Raw genomic sequence first — 18,184 nt, forward strand, 5'->3', positions numbered from 1 at the left:
GAAGACAATCCTTCTAACGATGACAATGATCAGCAAGAGCAAAATCTTCGTCCTGTTCATCCTCGTGTTGCAAATGAAGTACAGATTGAGAGAATAATTGATAGCATCAATGCACCTGGTCCACTCACTCGTTCAAGGGCAACACAACTAGCAAATTTCTATGGGCACTTCGCATTCGTCTCAATATCGGAACCCAATAAAGTTGATTAAGCCTTCATGGAACCTGAATGGATTCAAGCTATGCAAGAAGAGCTTCAACAATTTGAACTGAATAATGTATGGGAACTGGTCAAGCGTCCTGATCCTCGTAAGCACAATATCATAGGCACTAAATGGATATATCGCAACAAGCAAGATGAGCATGGTCAAGTTGTCAGAAACAAAGCTCGTCTCGTTGCTCAAGGATACACTCAAGTTTAAGGAATTGACTTTGATGAGACATTTGCTCCTGTGGCTAGGCTTGAAGCTATACGCATAATGCTAGCCTATGCAAATCATCATAACATTCTTCTATATCAAATGATGTGAAGAGCGCTTTTCTCAATGGCAAGATTGAAGAAGAAGTGTATGTTGCACAACCGCCTGGCTTTGAGATCCAAAACATCCTGACATGGTTTACAAGCTCAACAAGGCACTGTATGGCCTTAAACAAGCCCCTCGAGCTTGGTATGACACACTCAAAGACTTCCTGAAGAGCAAAGGCTTCAAACCTGGTTCCCTGGATCCCACTCTCTTCACGAAGACATATGATGGTGAACTGTTTGTATGCCAAATATATGTGGATGACATTATTTTCGGTTGCACTAATCAGAAATACAGTGATGAGTTTGGATACATGATGCAAGAGCAATATCAGATGTCCATGATGGGAGAGTTGAAATTCTTCCTTGGTCTTCAAATACGACAGCAACGCAACGACATCTTCATATCTCAAGAGAAATACCTCAAAGATTGCCTGAAGAAGTTTGGAATGCAAGACTTCAAAGGTTACACGACGCCAATGCCAGCTAAACACCATCTGGGTCCTAACAACGATGGTAAAGAGTTCGATCAAAAGGTATACTGCTCCATGATTGGTTCTTTGCTTTATTTATGTGCATCTAGGCCAGATATCATGCTTAGTGTTTGCATGTGTGCCCGATTCCAAGCGGCACCAAAAGAATCGCATCACTTAGCTGTGAAGCGAATTCTTCGATATTTGGCTCACACCTCAACACTAGGATTATGGTATCCAAAGGGCTCAGAGTTTGATCTAGTTGGATTGTCGGATGCTGATTATGCTGGTGACAAGGTGGATCGCAAGTCTACATCAGGCACATGTCACTTTCTGGGATGATCACTTGTATGTTTGTCTTCAAAGAAGCAGAACTGTGTATCTCTCTCCACTGGTGAATCTGAATACATTACTGCTGGATCTTGCTGCGCTCAGCTTCTATGGATGAAGCAAACTCTCAAGGACTATGGCATTCATCTGAAGCAAGTGCCACTCTACTGCGACAATGAGAGCGCCATCAAGATTGCTAACAACCCAGTTCAGCACTCGAAGACAAAGCACATTGTAATTCGTCATCACTTTCTCAGAGATCATGTCATGAAGGAAGATATTGATATCATACACGTCAACACTGAAGAGCAACTAGCAGATATCTTCACAAAGCCCTTGGATGAGAAGAGATTTTGCAAGTTACGGTGTGAGATAAATATCTTGGAATCCTCAAATGTCCTGTGAACAGGCACACATCCTAACACTTATGCATGTTGATGACTTAGATGTGCAACACACGAAGTAACGTATGTCTTCAATCAATGAAGACTTGCATTATGAGTGTGAATACATTAACATGGAATTTGACTTCAGAGCACCATGATAATTGTGTGATGTGTCTGGGTCTAATACTTCCTATACGGTGGGTAACACCACCACCAAATTCTTCCCTTGGAAGCATTTTTCACATAGCGTTACATTTGCAAAGTCTTCACCTTCTGTTTGTCTTCAATGTTTAGATGGACTCATGTTTATCTTCAATTTGGTTTCTGTCCTCTACAGCATTCACTTATAGCTATGTCTTCACGTTTAATCATTTGAACTAAGTGAATGTGATCGGACCCTAACCCCTCTATGCTTCTATCTTAAGTCTATCTATCCAAATCATATGCATTCTATTGAAACTGTCAAAATGTCTTCTTTGCGTCCTTGTCAGCAGAAGACACAGAGACAAACATTAATCTGTTTTCAATGCTAAATCCTTCAACCTAAAACCCAGAGAAGTGGGAACGACCACCCGACAATCCACGCGTGCATGGGAACGTGGAACAACCTCCAATGTGTTGCATGATCGCCACATGTCCTTCAGATGTGAACCGCCAGGGGCACCTGTGTAATAACAATGTGCCGTCCCTGTCCCTATAAATACACGACTCACCCCAGTCATTATTTCTTCTTCCACTCTCGCACAAACCCTAGCGCCACCGCTAGCCCTCGACGACGCCGACGACGAAGCGCTTAGCTGACGCGACCTCAGCGACGCCGTCCTCACGCCGGCCGCGGACATCGTCTTCTCCGCCGTCGCCGTAGGTGTCCTCCATCGCCAAGTTAGGGCACGGAAGATCGAACTGCTCGGCCTCCTCTCCCACTCCGTCTAGCAGTTCCTCGTGTGGTAAATAAAACCTCCTTTTTATAGTCTTTTTGATCCAATAGATTCATCCTTTTCTACCACAAGTAGTTTCTGTTCACACAAGTTGGATCTATCTCATACTGCATCTCATAACATGCCTAGTATATTCACTTATGCTTCACAAAGTAGTTAGATTCCTCACTTGTACTTATTCGTGGATTCGTACAAATATGGAACCAACTCTCTACCTCTGAGTGAATGTCTTCGCACTGTGAGGTCAATGTCTTCTAAACTGATTTATCTTCAAAATCTTCTGAGAATGCATATGACCTCTTCCCCTTCCCTCGCACCTTAATGCTGTCACAGGTACATTTCCATGGGAGAATCCCTTGGTTCCCATAGTCTGCATTCATTTGCAGAGTTCTTACAGCATCATATAAATTCTCCTGAAGCCAGTTCTTGTTTGACCAGTAGACGGAAAACTTTGACAGTGTTGAAGCCTTTCAGTCTAAACTTCATGGCAACAGAGAAATCTGCAAGGAAGGGTGGCAGACAGCGTCGTGGCAACACCTCAAGAGATTTGCCTCCTAACCTCTATGAGTTGTACAAGACAGATCCAGAGGAGGACTACAATCAGCGAAAAACCCGAATCCAATGGATTCGAAGATATTGGGCGGAACAATGGTTCAAGTACAGGTTTGTGACCCAGGAATATGCTGAGAAAAATGCCATCAAGTGACCGTGGGGAGACATCTTGTACAGAAATCTTCAACCTAGATCTAGAGCTGAAGCCATTGAACAAGGCTTCTATCCTTGCATGGTCCGTGGACCATAGCCTGCCGATGCAGACTCATCTTCATTGCTATGGTGTCGTGACGACAATCTGTTCAAGCGCAACTTCCAGTTTGCCAAGAACTCGGCCAAAGAAAACAAGAAGTCATGGGGATTAGACTTCAATCCAGACCCCTCTGCTCCTCGTGATGACGGCACATGCGAAGCTGAACCCAATCTGGTTGGGCCCTTCTATAACTTAGAAGGTCTCATTACTCACATAAAGGTTCAAGGGGCAGTCGTGGATCAACCTACAGACGTCATTGATTCTGATGAAGTGCCTGCACCACCAAAGCCAAAGAAGCTGAAGAAACCTAAAGCTTCGAAGCCTGCCCTGCACCAAAGGTTTCACGGGCGAAGCCTCTGGCCACTGCACCTCCTGAACATAGTGTGCAGTCTGAAGATCTGTCACGCATCTCCAACCCCTCCAAAGTGAAGATGTCCATGCAACCCTCCAGCCAAGCACTGACCCCTGTTGTTGTTCTGCACAACGAGAATGACGCCATTGATCTAGCCAGCGACGACGATCTTGGCGATAACGCTCTTGAGCAGTTGATCAAGAGCAAGCAAGAGGCAGAAATCTTCAATGACCTTCCTCTCTTTGACATGGAAATCTTAAACAAGTTCATTGATGAGTGGTTTGACAGCCCAAACGTCAGCTTTGATGATCTTCAGCTTCCCATTGGCCTCAGCATCGCCTTCCATGGAGACATTGCTGCTGAACTGGCTCTAGCTCAGAAAATTGTTGAGCTGAAGCATAAGATAGATTATGAAAAGGCTCAATTCAAGAAGCATATGGCCAAGCTCAATGTTGAAGACATTCAAAACTTCCAGGTCATGATGCATGAACTCAAGGAAGCATTCTAAACCAAACACGAAGAAGCCAAAGGTTCTTGTGAGCGCATGAAGGATCGTGCTGCTAAATGTGTTCAGGGATACAATGAATCTGAAAAGCACAAGGCTTTGGGGGGACCAGGCATCGACCCCAGAATGGCGGCCAAGAAGAAGAAGCCAGCTGTGGCAGAACCCAAAGCACCAAGGCAGGAAGTACATCCAATTGTCTTCCCAGCTAGTATGACAGGATCGAAGCCTAAGGTCCCCACAGTGGCTTCAGAACTGAAGAAAACAAGGGCAGCTGAAGCCGAAGCCAGGAAACGCAAAACCAAGGCCACCACTGATGATGCACCTCCAACCAAGAAACGAAAAACCAAGAAGAGAGACCGGGCTGCTCCTACAGAGCCCCTTGAGGTCGAGCCAATCTCAGTGGCTCGTCCTGCGTCTGAACATCAAGAATGTCAAATGATAGCTCATGAGCCTGCTTCCACAGAGGCTCCTGAAGCTGAAGACAATCCAGATGTTGACCCCACCGCAGCTGAAGACATTGGTCCTCATGACAATGTTGAAGATGATGAAGTCCTTCCTCAGATCGAGCACCAGTTGGTATCATCGCCTGTGCTCACGCACAGCGAACTCATCAGCATTGGTCGTCCTTTGACGCCAACTGCTTAGGATGCATCGTGGGCTGATCACCCACAATGACAAGACACTCCAAGTTCTCCCCAACCACAAGTCACCTCACCCGTGCAAGATGATGATGACTTTGAGGCCCAGCACACTCCATCTCCGCAAGCATCGCCAGCATTACGCAGGCTTCGCAAAGGACCGAGGCCCCAAGTCACTCCCATTGTGCATGTGTCAGAATCTGAAGCCAAAACCGCTGAAGATATTCCAGCTGCATCAGCCGATGAAAGAGAAGAACCAAGAGTTGAAGTAGAAAGAGTTGCTACACCCCCGTCCCACCAAGATGTTGTTCTTGAGGAGAACGTGTCCGACCCTCCAGCTTCTGAAGTGGAGGTTAACAATCCTGAGGCGGCCACCAACATCAACACTGAAGCCAATGACGTTGTCATGGCTGAAGCTAATGTGGTGCCTAACGCTCATGCGGTGCCAGAAGTGCAAGCACCTGAAGCCACTGCAGCGCCCGAAGCCAATACTAAAGCACCTCAAGCCAATGTGGTCCCTAAAGTCCATATCAACGACAATGTCAATGCTCTTGTACCCCCTCCAAGACCTCATACAATTGAGCTGGCATTTGATCGTGGTCAGCCTGTTATGGTCCGATGGCCCATTCTGGTTCCTCCACCTGCTGCGGGTCCATAATTTGACTATCATGTCGAGCAAAGACCTCCCGTCCAGAAGCCCAAGCCAAGACTTCCATGATTCCCAGGCACTGCAACTTCACCTGGGGTCTTCAATGTGAATGGCTTCGTGGCACACAACACCTTATTCAATAGCGCCAAGAACCCTTACACCAAACCTCGCATTTCATCAGATCGGTTCTGGAGCTATCAGCAGCGCAGCTACTATTCCCGCGTCTTATACAATCAAGGGCGCATATTTCCACATATGCGTCTCGACACTGAAGCTATAGCTGGCCTGCCCTGCCTTGAAGAAGCGTTGGATTGCTTCAGAGATGCTGGACTCCTGTAGTTTGTCACAGATAAGGAACACTGGAATGAAGAGCTTCTGCTACAGTTCTATGCAACTCTTCACATTCGAGGCTACAACAGGGATCCAAAGACTTGGGTCCTTGAGTGGATGACAGGCAATGTCCATCATGAAGCCAAAGCTCTTGACATCATTGAGCTCACAGGCCTGCCCACTCCTGGTGAATACTATGAGCCAGGTTGTCAACAACACCAGAATGCTTTGGAGAGCATTTTTCATAAGCCAGAACCAAACATGAGCCAAATGTTGAGCATGATGAAGCCTTTGCCTCACGACGCTGACTACCCATCTGAATTCTTTGTTGAAGACCTAGAGTATCTTCCTCGCACCATTTATCACATCCTCAGAAAAACTCTATGGCCTATCAAAGGACATTCATCTGCAGCGAAGCTTGAAGGAGCAATGAAGACTTTGGTTTTCTACATCTTCAATGGCATCAGCTTCAATGCTCAAGACTTCTTCATTAGGCAGTTGGCTGCATCTGGCTCCGACATTTTTGGTCTAAAGTTCTATGCTCCATGGGTAATTTGCCTTATCAAGCTTCACTCTGCCATCAACTATCAGCCGTCTACGCACAATCATCTTGTCTTCTTGCCAGAGGTTGATCTGTCTATTGAAGCTATTTACCCAGAGCCTGCTAAGGATCCCATTTATCTTCACAATGTTGATCACCAAAGATTCACCCAGCCCATTGAAGGAGTTCAGGCAGTCTCGCGTGTTTATCCCTTGGCTGGCAACACACGTGCCCCTCGCGCTCAAACTGATGCCACTGGTAGCACCATTGCGCAAAGGCCTCGAAGGCGATCTCGAGTTCTCAATGACCGAGAGCTTATCGTCACGCTACACCAGAAATAGGACAAACATCACGACTGGCTCAAGTGTCAGATGCAAAGCCTCTTGGTGGATGTCAACCACATACGCAATCTTGCCACCAAGAATGCCTTTGTCACTCATGAAACCTGTCGGAGGTCGTGGAAGAGTTTGACTTTGCTTAGTGCTGAAGCTGATCTGCGGGACGATGGCTTCACCGAAAGATTCAAGTTTGACTCAACTCCTCCACGGAATGCTCACTTGCGTCGGACTCCCTCACTTGAAGACTCTGACTATTCGTCCTCGGCTGCGACAGTGAATGCCAGAGTCATCGATGACCAAGATGATGCAACTTCACCTCCTCCAACTTCAGCGCATGTTGACACTGCACCAAATTCTTCTGCACCACCGGACCTCAACGACGACCCTGCTACCTCGCCTGCACCTCATGGGAACGAGTAGGCGCTCTATGACTTCAAACCTTTTTGGTCCTTACTGACAAAAGGGGGAGAAGCATATGAGTTGATAGTCTTCAAGCGGGTCCATATGGGTGGTTGCTTTACCTTTTGTTACTTTTGCCAAGTGCTTACAACTCTTGCTTTTCGATACATTTGGTTCTTCGAGTTGTAACGCTTAAACTCGATGGTCGTCTGCTACTTATTTGCTATTCTGTGATGCTATGATAAATTCCGCATGTGCGATGATAAGTTCCGCACTTAGGTCATTTTGCAGATGTCCATTTTTCATTATGCATGTCATTATTTTCGTTACATCAAATCATGCATGATGAATTGGCATCATAAGTTGAAGAGGATCTCCACAAGTACAACCTGCCATGTGCATTTGCATTCCAAGAGCAAATTACTTGTATGCACATCTTCAGGGGGAGCCTTTGCCACTTATGAAGACAATACCCTATCCTTTACAATTTCACATATTTTATTCCCCATTGAAAACTTCAACTAGTTTGTCATCAATCACCAAAAAGGGGGAGATTGTAAGTGCATCTAGTGCCACCCCTAGTTGGTTTTGGAGTATTGACGACAAACCTGGTTGAGGGACTAATGTATTTGTGAGAATTGCAGGATAACAGAGGTAGAAGTCCCTCATTGATTCGGTTTTCCTACCAAAGATGACCCCTAAAAATGTATGAAGACATTGAAGTCAAAGGTGGTATGTGAAGACATTCACATTGAAGACTATGACAAGAGAAGACATTGCGTGAAGACTATGGAGTGCGAAGACTTAGTTGTTTCGTCGTTCTTTTTCTTCTTTGTTGAGTCAGAGAACCACCGTACTGTTAAGTGGGGTCCAAATGTACCAGACAGAATGACTGAAGTGATGCTTAACCAAAATCCTATGTCTTCGAGCGAAGACAATGAGAGCAAATCTTATCCAGAGCTGGATAAGTCAGCTTTGCTTGTAGCCCAAGTAATGTTGCCGTGTGTGTTTGAAATCTGACCGTTGCAACACGTGTCAGTTCCTTAGTGACCCAGGGTCATTTCGGACAAATCAGGTCGGGTTGCCTAGTGGCTATAAATAGCCCACCCCCTACAACCATAAACGGTTGGCTGCTCAGAGTTAGTGTACAACTTTTGTCGTTTGAGAGCAACCCACCTCGAAGCCTTTGAGAGAGAATTCCTTGCGAGGAAAAGCCCTAAACACCCAGAGCCAAAGTGTGTTAGGCATCACTTAAGTCTTCCTGTCTGTGTGATCTGAAGACTTATTACACTTGAGGACTGTGAATCCTCCAGCCGGTTAGGCGTTGCGTTCTGAGCATCCAAGAGTTATTATGGATCGCCGGTGAACGAAGTCTGTGAAGGTTTGGAAGTCTAACTTGAAGACTTACCAGAGTGATTGGGCGAGGACTGGGTGTCCTTAGCTCAAGGGGAATAAGGTGAAGACACGGTCTTCTGAGTTGAATCTCAGCCTCCCTAACCAGACGTACAGTTGTCATAGCAACTGGAACTAGTCCACCAAATCATTGTCTTCAACGAGCCATTGGTTCCATCCTTCCCATCTCTTTACTTGCAGATTGATCCTTGTGAAGTCATTGCCTATTTGCATTATCTATTTGTCTTCACTGTGTGACTGCTTGTTCTGATTGGCTTCATACTATCTTCCATCCTGATCTATACTGCCTAGCTGCTATTAGTCTTTGTGCTTTCATTTCATTGAATACTTGACTATGGCTTGCTTAGTGTAGTCTACCTTCCGTTGCATGGTAATAGGTTTACTTCTATCGTTTGTCTTCAAAACTTCCATGTTTTGAAGACTTCCATAAAAATCGCCTATTCACCCCCCCCTCTAGTCGATCACTAGCACTTTCAGGCATAGAGTCTGAACCGAAGGAAAGGGTAATTACCTCTACATCATTAGCCTGGCTTCCTTCTACGTCCTCCTAATAAAGATCATTGTTAATGAGGTGCATGAAAAGGGGGCCAAGTGAGTCAAGTTCTACCTCAACTTCTGGATCATCTGCATCTTCATGAAGTTCCATGTTGATCCAGTCAGCTATTTTCCGCTTTGAGGTATGCTTGACGGCTTTGGTTTTGGGACGGGATGGCTTTGCCGCTTTATCTGCGGATTTCCGCTTCCAGAAGGGATCATCACCCTGTTTATACACAAATAGAAGAAAGTTTACAAGTTAAACAATTTAAAGATATCAAAGATAAAAAAGGAAGCATAATGCTTACAGCAGGCGGTTTATTTTGAGTGTAGAAGGGGTTCAAGCCGGTTTGGCGACAGACTGATTCCGGTTCATTCAAAATTTTCTTAACGCCTTTAGTGACCTCTTCATCGGTTATCTGAATGTTGATGTAGCGTTGGGGGTCTTCTAATTCACCGGTATACTCACACACTAAACCGGGGCGGTGGCTTAGTGGCAAGACGCTCCAAGATATCCAGCAACGCACAAAATCAACGCATGATAAACCGTTGGCCATAAAGGCCCGGAGCTTGGCGATTTGAGGGGCATATTTGGCCCGTTCTGTAGAACTTAAACGTTGCGGCATTGGATGAGTGTTGGAAAGATGGTGATCACGGTAGCCTGGAAGAGGGTTCTCATCTTCAGGAGAGGTATCTATGCAGTAGAACCAAGTCTGGTTCCATTCCTTAGGGTGACTCTGCAGTTTGGCATGAGGGAATTCAACTTCCTCCTCTTTTGAATAGAGACACCAGCAAGTTTAGTGTTGGGACCATTTACAAATTTTGTATGCCGGTTCAGATGAAAAAAATCCCGGAACAGCTCAGCAGTTGGTTCTTCTTGTAAGTACACTTCACAGAAGACTTGGAAGTTGCATAGATTGGACATCGAGTTGGGTCCAATATCTTGAGGATGGAGTTGGAAACTGGCAAGAACATCTCAGAAAAACTTCGACTCGGGTGGTTTGAAACCACGGCCTATGTGGTCGACAAAGACCACTACCTCACCCTGCCTTGGGGTAGGAGGATTCTCTGTTCCTGGAACTCGCCACCGAATTTCCATTTTCTTGGGCAAGGTGTCGATACTGACCATTCCGTTCAACTGTTCTTCGGTGATCCGGGAAGGAGCCCAGTTGCAAGCGGCAAACTGTTTGGCCATTGTGAAACGAAAAGTTGGAAAAGAAATGCCGGTTTACAAATCATTCATGATGATACGCAAGATGCAATGGGATAAAGATATATAGATATGTGAAATTGCGTAAACCAGAGACTGATACAATAATGAATGACAAGGTCATATCAAGGGTATACATGTGTTGTTAAATCGGACCGTTACAGTGAATGTAAAGGAGGTTTTCCGGTTTACCAGGGGACTAATGGTATGAGATAGATTGTTTTTACAAGGGTAAACCGCCTACATGGTAAAGAGGATACAGATCTAAGGCGAAAAGGGGCTAAGTAAGGTAAAACAGATTTCACAGTTTGGCATGGGAATTTCAGATCTGCCGTGCGTTAGATAATCAAAATATATCTAATTTCAAGTGCTCAAAAGGTTCAGTAAGTTCAGATGAGTTTGATATCAAGCGGGTGCCTTAACAAGAAGAAAGGAGTTTAAACTACAAAGGGCGCTGAAAACGATCAGATCTAACTGGCCATTGGTGTTACTAAAGGAGGAACAACTTCAGGTTATGAAGAACACCGAACCCTAATGGCGGATCTGGGGTGAGGAGAAGAGAAACTTACTGGTACATGAGGAAGCAGCGGAGGATCACCGTGTGTCTCTGGTAACGGTCAGGTTGATGCAGCGGCCTTTGTCGAAGCAGAGGTGAAGCTCGGTGACGGCGGCGGTGCTCAGGAGCAGAGATGTCGCGAGGAGGAAGAAGAAGTGAAGGAGACGAAGGGGAAATAGGAGAAGGACCCGTGGTCCTATTTATAAGGCGAAGCGATAAAGCGACAAGTGCAAAAATCGAGGAGCTGGAAATGGATAAGTATTAAAGATGACGCCTCGAGGGTTGAAACGATCATTAATGAAGGGCATCTTCGGCTTCAACGGGTAGATGACATCATAACGATTGGCTGCGGATTTAAAGGATGACATCACGTTGATTTACCAGATTTGTACAAAGATGCCAGAGCAAGAATTTTTCTAAGTATTGGAGATTGACATGAACAAGTTCAAATCAATCTAGGGCCTAATGTTGGGGGTATAGTTACTGGAGGTAAACCGGTTAGGTATAGCCGGATTAGCTCCATGAAGATTGAAGCCCATGAAGATGGCAAGATATTGGCGCTTTAAGAAGGCCCAAGGCCCAAAGGCGGATTAAAGCCTGTAGTTGTGAACCGACTTTATCATGTAAACTTGTATTGTAAGTTAGAGGAATAGAGACCGAGCCGGACACCTCTATGATCCAGCCTCGGGACTCTGTAAACCGGCGGGTGTCAACCTATGTATATAAAGGGATGACCCGGCCACGGTTTGAGGACAGGAAACAACAACTCGAGGGCCAGTCAAAGCGGATTCGCTCACTGGTCATCGAAACCCTAGCAATACCAATCACAACTAGACGTAGGCTTTTACCTTCATCGAAGGGGCCGAACTAGTATAAACTCCCCGTGTCCCCTTGTCCGGTTTAACCCCTTTAAGCTAACCCGTTGAGATGGCTCCGCGACTAAGTCCTTTCACAAGGACATCTTCCATGACAAACCCATGACAATTACGCTGTGGTGTTCCAGGTGGCGTGTGTTGTGAAACTATTTTACATTGTTTTAAATGAAGACCAAACTTGTAACTCAAATATTCGCCTCCGTGATCTGATTGTAGAAACTTTATTTTCTTATTACGATGATTTTCCACTTCACTTTGGAATTCTTTGAACTTTTCAAATGTTTCGGACTTTTGTTTCATTAAGTAGATATACCCATATCTGCTCAAATCATCTGTGAAGGTCAGAAAGTAACGATACCCGCCGCGAGCCTCAACACTCATCGGACCGCATACATCAGTATGTATTATTTCCAATAAGTCAATGGCTCGCTTCATTGTTCCAGAGAACGGAGTCTTAGTCATCTTGCCCATGATGCATGGTTCGCAAGCATCAAGTGATTCATAATCAAGTGATTCCAAAAGTCCATCCGCATGGAGTTTCTTCATGTGCTTTACACCAATTTGACCTAAACGGCAGTGCCACAAGTATGTTGCATTATCATTATCAAGTTTGCATCTTTTGGCATCTATATTATGAATATGTGTATCACTACGATCGAGATTCAATAAACCATTTATATTAAGTGTATGACCATAGAAGGTTTTATTCATGTAAATAGAACAATAATTATCCTTTGACTTAAATGAATAACCATATTGCAATAAACAAGATCCAACCATATTCATGCTCAACGCAAACACCAAATAACATTTATTTTAGGACACCTGAATAAGAATTTTTCAATGAAAGACCTCGGTGAAGCTGCTTATATATTGGGCATCAAGATCTATAGAGATAGATCAAGACGCTTAATTGGACTTTCACAAAGCACATACCTTGATAAAGTTTTGAAGAAGTTCAAAATGGATCAAGCAAATAAAGAGTTTTTGCGTTTATTACAAGGTGTGAAGTTGAGTCTGACTCAATGTCCGACCACTGCAGAAGATAGAGAGAAAATGAAAGTCATTCCCTATGCTTCAGCCATAGGTTCTATCATGTATGCAATGTTGTGTACCAGACCTGATGTGTGCCTTGCTATTAGTTTAGCAGGGAGGTACGAAAGTAATCAAGGAGTGGATCACTGGACAGCGGTCAAGAACATCCTGAAATACCTGAAAAGGACTAAGGATATGTTTCTCATTTATGGAGGTGATAAAGAGCTCGTCATAAACGGTTACGTTGATGCAACTTTTGACACTGATCCGGATGACTCTAAGTCACAAACCGTATACGTATTTTTATTGAATGGTGGAGCTATCAGTTGGTGCGGTTCCAAGTAGAGCGTCGTGGTGGGATCTACGTGTGAAGCGGAGTACATAGCTGCTTCAGAAGTAGCAAATGAAGGAGTCTGGATGAAGGAGTTCATATCCTATCTAGGTGTCATACCTAGTGCATCGGGTCCAATGAAAATCTTTTGTAACAATACTGGTGCAATTACCTTGACAAAGGAATCCAGATTTCACAAGAGAACCAAGCACATCAAGAGACGCTTCAATTCCATCCGTGATCAAGTCAAGGAGGGAGACATAGAGATTTGCAAGATACACACGGATCTGAATGTTGCAAGCCCGTTGACTAAGCCTCTCTCACGAGCAAAACATGATCAACACCAAGACTCCATGGGTGTTAGAATCATTACAATGTAATCTAGATTATTGACTCTAGTGCAAGTGGGAGACTGGAGGAAATATGCCCTAGAGGCAATAATAAAGTTGTTATTTATATTTCCTTATATCATGATAAATGTTTATTATTCATGCTAGAATTGTATTAACCGGAAACTTAGTACATGTGTTAATACATAGACAAACAGAATGTCACTAGTATGCCTCTACTTGACTAGCTTGTTAATCAAAGATGGTTAAGTTTCCTAACCATAGACATGAGTTGTCATTTCATGAACGGGATCACATCATTAGAGAATGATGTGATTGACTTGACCCATCCGTTAGCCTAGCACTATGATCGTTTAGTTTATTGCTATTGCTTTCTCCATGACTTATACATGTTCCTATGACTATGAGATTATGCAACTCCCGAATACCGGAGGAACACTTAGTGTGCTATCAAATGTCACAACGTAACTGGGTGACTATAAAGATGCTCTACAGGTGTCTCTGATGGTGTTTGTTGAGTTGGCATAGATCGAGATTAGGATTTGTCACTCCGATTGTCTGCGAGGTATCTCTAGTCCCTCTCGGTAATGCACATCACTATAAGCCTTGCAAGAAATGTGACTAATGAGTTGGTTGCAGGATGTTGCATTACGGAACGAGTAAAGAGACTTGCCGGTAACGAGATTGAACTAGGTACTGAGATACCGACGATCGAATCTCGGGCAAGTAACATACCGATGACAAAGGGAACAACGTATGTTGTTATGCGGTTTGACCGATAAAGATCTTCGTAGAATATGTAGGAACCAATATGAGCATCCAGGTTTCGCTATTGGTTATTGACCGGAAGTGAGTCTAGCAGTCATGTCTACATAGTTCTTGAACCCGTAGGGTCCGCACGCTTAGCACTCGATGACAATCGTTATTATGAGTTTATGTGTTTTGATGTACTGAAGGTAGTTCGGAGCCCCGGATGTGATCACGGACATGACGAGGAGTCTCGAAATGGTCGATACATAAAGATCGATATATTGGAAGGCTATGTTTGGACATCGGAATGGTTCCAGATGAGTTCGGGCATTTACCGGAGTGCCGGGGGGTTACCGGAACCCCCCGGCTAGTCAATGGGCCTTATTGGGCCTTAGTGGGAGAGATGAGGAGGCGGCCAGGTGGATGGCGCCCCCCCCCCAAGCCCAATCCTAATTGGGTAGGGGGTTGCCCCCCCTTCCTTCCCTCTCTCTCCCTCTTCCTTCTTCTCCTACTCCAACTAGGGAAGGGGGAAAACCTACTCCTACTAGGAGTAGGACTCCCCCTTGGGCGCGCCATAGAGAGGGCCAGCCCTTCCCTCCTCCACTCCTTTATATACGGGGGAGGGGCACCCCATAGACATACAAGTTGATTGTTTAGCCATGTGCGGTGCCCCCCTCCACAGAATTCCACATCGGTCATATCGTTGTAGTGCTTAGGCGAAGCCCTGCGTCGGTAACTTCATCATCACCATCATCACGCCGTGGTGCTGACGAAACTCTCCTTCGGCCTCAGCTGGATCAAGAGTATGAGGGACTCACCGAGCTGACCGTGTGCAGATCGCGGAGGTGTTGTGTGTTCGGTACTTGATCGGTTGGATCGCGAAGACGTTCGACTACATCAACTATGTTTCATAATGCTTACGCTTTCGGTATACGAGGGTACATAGACATACTCTCCCCCTCTCGTTGCTATGCATCTCCTAGATAGATCTTGCATGATCATAGGAATTTTTTTTGAAATACTGCGTTTCCTAACACATCCACTTGAGGGAGAATTGCTATTGTCCTACAAAACTCTGCGCTTGGAGGCCCGACATGAGTCTACAAGAATAAAGTTGTGTAGTAGACATCATATGTGAACGTAGAGCTTATCACACCCGATCATCACGTGGTCTCTCAGCACGACGAACTGTAGCAATGGTGCATACTCAGGGAGAACACTTTGTACCTTGAAATTTAGTGAGGGACCATCTTATAATGCTACCGCCGTACTAAGAAAATAAGATGCATAAAATATAAACATCACATGCAATCAAAATATGTGACATGATATGGCCATCATCATCTTGTGCCTTTGATCTCCATCTCCAAAGCAGCGTCAAGATCTCCATCGTCACCGGCTTGACACCTTGATCTCCATCATAGCGTCGTTGTCATCTCGCGAACTATTGCTTCTACGACTATCGCTACTGCTTAGTGATAAAGTAAAGTAATTACATGGCGATTGCATTTCATACAATAAAGCTACAACCATAAGGCTCCTGCCAGTTGCCGATAACTTTTACAAAACATGATCATCTCATACAACAATTTATATCTCATCACGTTTTGACCATATCACATCACAACATGCCCTGCAAAAACAAGTTAGACGTCCTCTACTTTGTTGTTGCAAGTTTTACGTGGCTGCTATAGGCTTGTAGCAAGAACCGTTCTTACCCACGCATCAAAACCACAATGATTTTTCGTCAAGTCTATTGTTTTAAACTTCAACAAGGACCGGCCATAGTCAAATTCGATTCAACTAAAGTTGGAGAAACAGACACCCGCCAGCCACCTGTGTGCAAAAGCACGTCGGTAGAACCGGTATCATGAACGTGGTCATGTAATGTTGGTCCAGGCCGCGTCATCCAACAATATCGTCGAATCAAAATAAGACGTCGGTGGTAAGAAGTATGACTATTATCGCCCACAACTCTTTGTGTTCTACTCGTGCATATCATCTACGCATAGACCTGGCTCAGATGTCACTGTTGGGAACGTAACATGCAATTTCATGAATTTTCCTACGATCACACAAGATCTATTTAGGAGATGCATAGCAATGAGAGGGGGAGAGTATGTCCATGTACCCTCGTAGACCGAAAACAGAAGCGTTTGGTTAACGCGGTTGATGTAGTCGAACGTCTTCGTGATCCAACTGATCTTAGTACCAAACGTACGACACCTCCGTGTTCAGCACACGTTCAGCTCGATGACATCCCTCGAACTCTTGATCTAGTAGAGGGTCGAGGGAGAGTTCTGTCAGCACGACGACGTGGTGACGGTGATGGTGATGTGAGCCGCGCAAGGCTTCTCCTAAGCACTACAACGCTATGACCGGAGGAGTAAACTGTGGAGGGGTGCACCGCACACGGCTAAGAGAACTATGTTGTGCCTTTGGGGTGGCCCCCGCCCCGTATATAAAGGAGGGGAGGAGGAGGTGACCGACCCAAGGGGTGGCACGCCATGGGGGGGATTCCTACTAGGACTCCACTCCTAGTAGGATTCGCCACCCCCTTCCTTCGAACGAAGAAGGGAAAGGGGAAAGAGGGGAGAGGGAGAAGGAAAGGGGGGCGCGCCCCCACCCCTTGTCCAATTCGGATTGGGCAGGGGGGAGGCGCGCACCTCCTCTTATGGCCTTCCTCCCTCTCTCCAATATAGCCCATGAGGCCCATTAACTTTCCCAGGGGGTTCCGATAGCCTCCCGGTACTCCGATAAATCCCCGAACCTCTTCGGAACCATTCCGGTGTCCGTATACAACCTTCCAATATATGAATCTTTACCTCTCAACCATTTTGAGACTCCTCGTCATGTCCGTGATCTCATACGGGACTCCAAACAAACTTCGGTCACCAAAACACATAACTCATAATACAAATCGCCATCGAACGTTAAGCGTGCAGACCCTATGGGTTCGAGAACTATGTAGACATGACCGAGACATATCTCCGGTCAATGACCAATAGCGGAACCTGAATGCTCATATTGGTTCCTACATATTCTAAGAAGATCTTTATCGGTCAAACCACATAACAACATAGGTCATTCCCTTTGTCATCGGTATGTCACTTGCCCGAGATTCGATCGTCGGTATCATCATACCTAGTTCAATCTCGTTATCGGCAAGTCTCTTTACTCGTTCATAATACATCATCCTGCAACTAACTCATTAGTCACATTGCTCGCAAGGCTTATAGTGATGTGCATTACCGAGAGGGCCCAGAGATACCTCTCTGATACATGGAGTGACAAATACTAATCTCGATCTATGACAACCCAACAAACACCCTCGTAGACACATGTAGAGCATCTTTATAATCACCCAGTTATGTTGTGATGTTTGATAGCACGCAAGTTATTCCTTCGGTATTCGGGAGTTGCATAATCTTATAGTCAAAGGAATATGTATAAGCCATGAAGAAAGCAATAGCAATAAAACTTAACGATCATTATGCTAAGCTAACGGATGGGTCTTGTCCATTACATCATTCTCCTAATGATGTGATCTCGTTCATCAAATGACAACACATGTCTATGGTTAGGAAACTTAACCATCTTTGATTAACAAGCTAGTCTAGTAGAGGCTTACTAGGGACACTGTGTTTTGTCTATGTATCCACACACGTATCAAGTTTCCGGTTAATACAATTCTAGCATGAATAATAAACATTTATCATGATATAAGAAAATATAAATAACAACTTTATTATTGGCTCTAGGGCATATTTCCTTCACTTTTTCCCTCTCCCAGTTGCAAGTACACCCTTGACACGCAACCGAGGTCCAATCCGTTTTTGTCCAAGTTGCAAGTCCAATTACACGTGTGAAATGCAATTGAGGGGACGCCTTTTTTATCCAGTTGCAAGTCTACCCTCAGTATGCA

Source organism: Triticum urartu, chromosome 5 (assembly GCF_003073215.2).
Source record: "Triticum urartu cultivar G1812 chromosome 5, Tu2.1, whole genome shotgun sequence".
NCBI classification, from domain to species: domain Eukaryota; kingdom Viridiplantae; phylum Streptophyta; class Magnoliopsida; order Poales; family Poaceae; genus Triticum; species Triticum urartu.